Source organism: Rhinolophus sinicus, chromosome 4 (assembly GCF_057876585.1).
Source record: "Rhinolophus sinicus isolate RSI-liver-muscle chromosome 4, RSI-T2T, whole genome shotgun sequence".
In the NCBI taxonomy this organism is placed as follows: domain Eukaryota; kingdom Metazoa; phylum Chordata; class Mammalia; order Chiroptera; family Rhinolophidae; genus Rhinolophus; species Rhinolophus sinicus.
In genome coordinates, this window is record NC_142504.1 from 28533191 (window position 1) to 28540324 (window position 7134).

Genomic DNA, 7134 nt, shown 5'->3' on the forward strand with positions numbered 1-7134 from the left:
AGGGATGTAAGAAGCAAAAGGGATTTAACTAGGACTGAAAATAGAGAGGAAATAGCTAACATAAATCAAACTAATAGAGAGAGAGAGAGAGAGAGGTGCATGTGTACACACACTGCAGAAACCACACACACATTTGCTGCCCTCCATTCGTACCTGTCCAGGTGTTACTCTTACAGGAAGCCCTGCCTAACCCCCTAGGTTGATGTGACAGTTCTGTGCACAGCCCCGCCCCCACCCCCACCACAGCCTCAAGTGGCATGTACTTGTCTGTCTCCTCCTTCAGACGGTTAATTTCTTGAAAGCAGGGACCTTGGCTCTTCCTTGTATCAGTGTCTAATTCAAAGTACATTCTCAGTGAAGAAATGTTTGTTAAAAGAATCCACAATTCCTTCCATGTATTAAAGGTGCAAAAATAAGTCCAGAAAAGCCAAATACAGAGTGAAGTAGTTGTGGCAACAGACAACACAAAACAAAATAAAAAATATGAAATCCTTATTAAAAATACAGACGCTTTGTTTTCACACTGAGAGATTCAAACTTCTTATCTCTCCAATTACAGTTCCAAGTTTCAAAAGAAAGAACTGTCCCAGGAAATTCTTGCCGGCACACATTTTCATAAAATTCTGAGTACTACATTATTTTCAGTTTTCAGACATATATTCATAAAAACTTTCCATCAAGAATGAGAGAAGAATGAAGACAGTGCAGACATGGAAACATTGCTTCATGACTTCAGCGATTCTGACTTAGCAGGTTTCACAGGAGCCAAATGAATATTCGCTTCCCAAACACTTCCAGAACTGTTGATATAGGTGATCCAGGGGCCACGCTTTGTGGCAAAGCTGCTGTACATTTATTGAACTATAGACTTATCCTGACCACCTGTCTTACAGTGGTAATTGCGTCCAAGGGCATACAAGCATCATCAAGCATTTTCATCAGGGAGCATGTTCTCCTGAGGCAGGAGGGCCAGGAAGTACCATGATCCCATGCAAGGCTCTCTCTGCCCACGGCAGGAGGCAGAGAAGGAAGAATAGGTGCAACCCAGAGGGAAACGGACTTGGTGGGCCAGAAACAAATGGACTTGGTAGGTCAGAAACACAGTGCAGGAGAATGCCCCATGTGGGAAGTATATTTAATTTCTTCAGAGAAAAGGTTACTGAGGAGCTGTCCTAAAAGACGGTGGGTCTGGGGGGTGAAGACATGCTGGAGAAAAGAAAAGCATAACAATTGAGCAGAGGTGTAATAGAGAAAAGCTCCACAGGACAGAGTATTCTTGGGCTGGAGAGTTTCACTGATGGATTTGAAGAAGGCCCCTAGTAGTTTAAATACTTGGGCACAGGTGTAAGGGAAATAGCTAAGCCCACCATACAAAGATGAAAGATTTTGAGTAAAACAAAGTTATAAAAAACATCTTGAAATGAAAACCCTTCCTGTTACTGAATCCAGTCAGCAGCGCCTTCCATTGCTGCGTCTCCCATGATATTTACCTGGAGCAGATTCCCCACGATTGTCTAACACGAGTGTCTCCTCAGAGGACCAAACCATGTGATCCAAAAGAAGCACATCTCAGAATTTTCAATCATCATCAGAAAAATAATGGTACCAAGTAAGCCATGAAAAGATGGCAGGGGTGCACCTTGGGCTCAATCTGGAAAATCTAGAAATATCTAAATTAGTCTGATGCCACGAGTAGCTCTGCCAAGAGTGAATTTGCATGAGGGTTGTTGGGACTGAGTAGGATTATTATTTTTATTTTTTTGGCATGAAGAAATGCTAAGTTTCTTTGAACGATAAAAAGTTGATGTTTTCAAGAAAGAATACTAAACTGTTGACAGAAAAGGAAATGAATTCAGCCAGGTCAATGGGAGAGTGGACACAGTGAAACAGGATCAACATTGCTGGAGTGATTCTCTACCAGTACAAAAATTTTAAAAAGAAATTGGACAGTATATAGCACACACCCTAAAATGTTCTACAAAACTTTTGACCCCAAAACTTTACTTCAGAGATTGTATTCCAGGAAATAATTGAAAACCTGGCTATTTATCAGTGTTATTTAAAATACCACAAACACTGAAGAAAAATATCTAAACATCTTTATAGTAAAAAATTAGGGTTTGGGGCCATACAACACCTGGACATCCTTATGGTTTAGGGGAAATCTCAAGAGGTAAAGAACCCAGGGCTGCAGCTCCCACTGTGCAAGACAGCCAAGCCATGTACCTGCAATGTCGGCTCCATCAATCACCCGGAATTTTGAATATTGAGAGTGACACAAACAGCCAGATATAGTCAGAAATGAACAGTAATTGACAATGTTTACCCTGAAAATTACTGAATCACAACGTCATTTAAATTCATATGTTCACTATGTGTCACACATGAAAATTAGGACATAAATTAGAATGGAACTGGACTTTGAGAATTATACTGAGGATACGTGGAGCTATGTACTGAATTGTTTCCCTCCAAAATTGATACATTGAAGCTCTAACCCCCAGTGTGACGATATTTAGAGATGGGGCATTTAGGAAGAAATTAAGTTTAGATACGGTCATCAGGGTAGGGCCCTCACGGTGGCATCAGTGTCCTTATAGGAAGAGACACCAGAGAGCCTGCTGTCGCTGTCATGTGAGGACAGAACAAGAAGGCAGTCATCGGCAATCCAGAAAGAGAATGCTCAGCTGGGAACCGAATCAGCTAGCACGTTGGTCTTGAACTTTCAGCCTCCAGGTAGTAACAAATACATTGTTGTCATTTAAGCCACTTAGTCTATGGTATTTTGCTATGCCAACCTGATTTGACTAATACATATGGGAAGATCTGGAGAACTTGAAATACCTTGAAACTTCCACTGCCACCCTGATCTGAGGAAGCTGTCCCCACAGCAAAGGCCCTCTAGGAACCTCATATGAAGAACTTGCTGTGCAGGAAAAGCCAATTCTCTTTACCCTTCACTTTTCTCTACCACTAATTTTATAACTAGAATCAGATCCCAGCATGTTTTGGGAATACGATTCCAAAGTCAAACACTTGTAGAGGAGATTTATATACCAAAGGAATTGCTGGACTCTACAATTTTAGATCAGAAAAATTTGGGAAATATGTGTGGAAATAAATTCTGAAGGTGCTCAAACAAGTTGCACTCAGTATGAGTACATTGGCCAGAGAGTCTCGGTTTGATAAACTAATTCAAGCAGCTACAGGTTATTTTCATTGGTGCTTAAATAGTTTTCCTGAAACCTAGTCATAACAGTGGACAACACTTAATGAAGCTGAGATGCCGGAAAAAGAAAAATAAAGAAAAGAAAAAAAAACCTTGGTATAATAAACAGGAAGCTACATAAGAGCTCATAAAATAAGAATACTGGAATGGATTAACCATATGCAGCTCATCCACCATCCAGCATCATGTTTGCCCTCTACATGAATGATGTGATATGACCTGGAAATCAAGATAAAAGTTACCCTAGAAACCTTGGGAAGATACCTGTATATCACAGAATGGCATACAAATCCCATAAAAATACAGGGACATGCCAATGGCAGAATATTCTCTCCAAGGTGAAGGGCAAGTTGCTATGCAAGGAGCCTCTTACCACAAAGAAAGGCACAATGCTTCCTCTTTGGGTATTGGAGGCAATATGTAAGCCTGGCACAGTCAGTCAGAGGTGAGTGCCCCATCATCTTGGCTACATCTTTTCTCCCTTGATTCCTCAGTCTTCCCATCAATTTCTTTTTTTTTTTTTTCAAGTTTCAGATATTTATTAATCAGTGTAAACCGCAACATACTACACCAACATGATTTCGTGCATTTGGAGGGAAAATGTTTCCTGGTTAAGTGGAAAATTGTGCAGATGGCTTCTGGAAGACCTTCATTCTAAGCCGCTTTATAGTGAAACATTTCATTTAGAAGTCTGGACCTTCTTTCTTCAGTTTGCTGTAATCTACATTCACTGAGTAGAACTTGTATTGATCATTGGGACCCAGTTTGTTCCAGGGTTCTGGGTTATTCTTTTTATCCCAACAGACATCTGGATTGAACAAAGCATGACATACAGCGCTGCTCCAGTACCTCCAGCTCCAATAAATACAAAGCAGGGGATCAAGATTGGATGTTTCCTGGCCTGACCTAGTACTTGGCACAGCACGGTTGCAGCAGTGGGCTCGGATCAATACTCTCAACACAGTGCTTTTCTGCTTCCCTTGGCCAGAGTTGATTTTTCACATTTGCATGCAAGAACCCTTACTGGGCTTGAGTTTTACTCAAGAATCCAAGTTAAAGAATAGAAAAAATTACAGTTACAATAAGTTCACAAGCATACAATGAGAGTACATAATAGTAACTGAAAATGGCAAGATACAAAATGTTACATACAATTAGAGAGTGCTATAAATATAAAAAGTGTACATAGAAAACACTGGGAGAACATATATCAAAATGTAGAGTGGTTTTCTCTGATAATGGGAAAATGGATGTTTTTTTCTTTTTCTTGCTATGCCTATTTCCAACTTTCTATAATGAATACCTAATTCATTTATAATAGAAAATGCTTATCTTGTAAAAATCACATTAGCAGGAAGATAAAATTTGAAAAGACTTTATTTATTAGACATTGTTAATGTTTTTTTGTGTTGAGTTAGAATAAAATCCTTTCTAATAATAATAATAAAAAAAACACCTGTTAAAATAAATGAATCAATACAGAAAATTCTTTGAGCCGCTAAGTCACATGTAGTAGTCCTCTCTGGAGCTGTATTTGTTACTGTCCCTGCTCAGCTCACGGAAATCGCTCAACAGTGCTATGGAAAGGGAAATGCAAAGGGTGCATTCAAATGAGACACTAGAGCCTAGATCCTTGGTGTATTTGTTTCCTACTGCCGCTGTAACCAGTTACCACAAACTTAGTGCTTAAAACAACACAAATTTAGTATCTTATAGTTCTAAAGGCTGGAAATCTAAAACCCATGTTGGCTGAGCTGTGCTCTTTCTGGAGACCTTAGGGGTGAGTCCCTTCCCTTGCTTTTTCCAGCTTCTAGAGACCACCTTCATACTTTGTTTCATAGCCCCTTCCTCATATCACTCAGACCTCTGCTGCCATCATCACACCTTCTCTGACTCTGACCCTTCAGCCTCTCTCTTAGAAGGACCTTTGTGACCACAGTAGGCCAATCCTGATAATCTAGGATAATCTCCCCATCCCCAAATCCTTAACTTCATCCTATCTGCAAAGTCCCTTTTGCTATGTAAAATAACATATTCATAGATTTCAGAAATCAGAGTACGGAAATCTTTTTTTTGGGGGGTGGGGTGTTGGGGGAGGTATTATTCTATCTACCATACTTGAGCTTTCAAAACTTCAGCTATCAAATTTAAGATGGGACTCATTGCCTTTCTGAAATGAGAGAGGGAATATGAATCAATCCTCTCAGGGTAATTTTTGCCACTTCATTCCCCAGGGCCTGGTCATGGCACGCCAGGCGCTGTTAAAGGAACTGAAATGGCCCTCCCAGCCCTCAAACAGAGTTTCCTGACATCGCATTTAAAAAACAGAATTGTTGCTGTTTTGTTTTGTTTTGTTTTGTTTTAAGTTTAAAGACCACTAAATGCTCAGGCAGCCTGAAAATTTTTTATTTTGTTGTTGTTGTTATTGGGGCTTCTTTCTATTGAACTAACCTGTTTCCTGACAATATCCACCAGACAAGAGAATGTTACACAGTTATGTAATAAAATATTTATTATCTCCCAATAAAATATTTCATATCTGCTTAGAAGAGAAGCAAAGTATAAGACACGTCATAATGTAATTAACTAGACATCTCGGGAAAATAATAAAAGAAGAAGGTGATAACTGAACTCTATTCTGGGATGGCTTTTGCCTAATGTCAGCAACAGTTATATCAGAACAACTGAAGAATCTTCTTTTCACAATTATTTTTACAGTATATTGACAGTCTAGTTGAGTTGGAGAGAAATTGTGTATGTTGTATGTTTCATATAATAGGCTATTGCTTCAAGGATCACAACTGCATAGCACTTTAGTATCACAAAATGTTTCCACATACATTACTTAATGTATACAACATTTAATGTATTTAATGGAATAAATATTCACTTTTAACAATATCTTTGTCTGCATTAACATTTTAGCTTAGCATCAGAGCGGTATGATAGTCATTAGTTAATAACCAGCTTCCCTCCCTACTCCACCCCACCAAAAAACCCAGATTTGTAGCAATTTCAAATTTCCATGTGGGATTACTCCCACCACAGTTGATTCGAAGCTATCACTGCATCACTGAACAGGGAGTTAGGAAGAAATGTGCAGAATATCATTCCAACTTAGCATTCAAACTTCCTGTTAATGGACTAGGAACCTAGTAGACGTCATTAAAAATCAGACTTAACAATTCTCTTTAGCTCAGTAGACTTAACTAAACTAGCCTTTGAGGAAACATCAAGGTGGTACTATGAAGCCGAAACCAGCTTTCGCAGGAGTTACAGCATGTGGTTGTATGATGCTTTGCCCAGTTGCCTGAGGCCTCTTCTAGCTGCAGTGCACCTTAACCTCCCATGGATAACACTCGTTACTTACTCTTCAATGAAAGATGGCCCTCAAGGATCAGCTTGCTTCACCCCCATGGGGTGCTTATCTAAATGACTCAAGGAGTGCGGGATCAAGAAAGCCCAGCTCCCTTGCCTTGCGTCTTTCCCTGTGGGGTAGACTGAAGCCAGTCTTCTCTGGGACTCCGCATGGAATCACACCCTTGGTTCCTTCATTCCTTTGTGTTTGTCCAGGGAAGATTTCTTTAGCAAATCACTCACACCTAATCCTCACCTCAGGGTCTGCTTCTGGGCGCCCAACCAAAGACAGGTACCGGGATGACCACATCAGTTCTTCTTTGCCTTTAATTTGCTCTTGGTTCAACCTCACCTCCTGATGCTTTAACAAAACTACTTTCCAGCAATCAGTGCATGTTTATCTAGAATTTCTGATCAATTATGAGAACTCAATGTATTTATGACACAGAATATTTAGTGGACATTTAGGAGATGGGTAGGCTGCCAAATTCTGGAAAATGTGCATGTTAAACTGTTTAACTAAAATGACAGAAATGTGAGGTGTTGTT

The 7134-nt window shown here is 39.8% G+C and overlaps 1 pseudogene; it reads right to left on the bottom strand.

The window, feature by feature from the left end:
- Positions 1-3841: 3841 nt before the first annotated feature.
- Positions 3842-6896, bottom strand: LOC109446444 (cytochrome c oxidase subunit FA4 pseudogene; annotated as a pseudogene).
- Between the last annotated feature and the right edge of the window lie 238 nt (positions 6897-7134).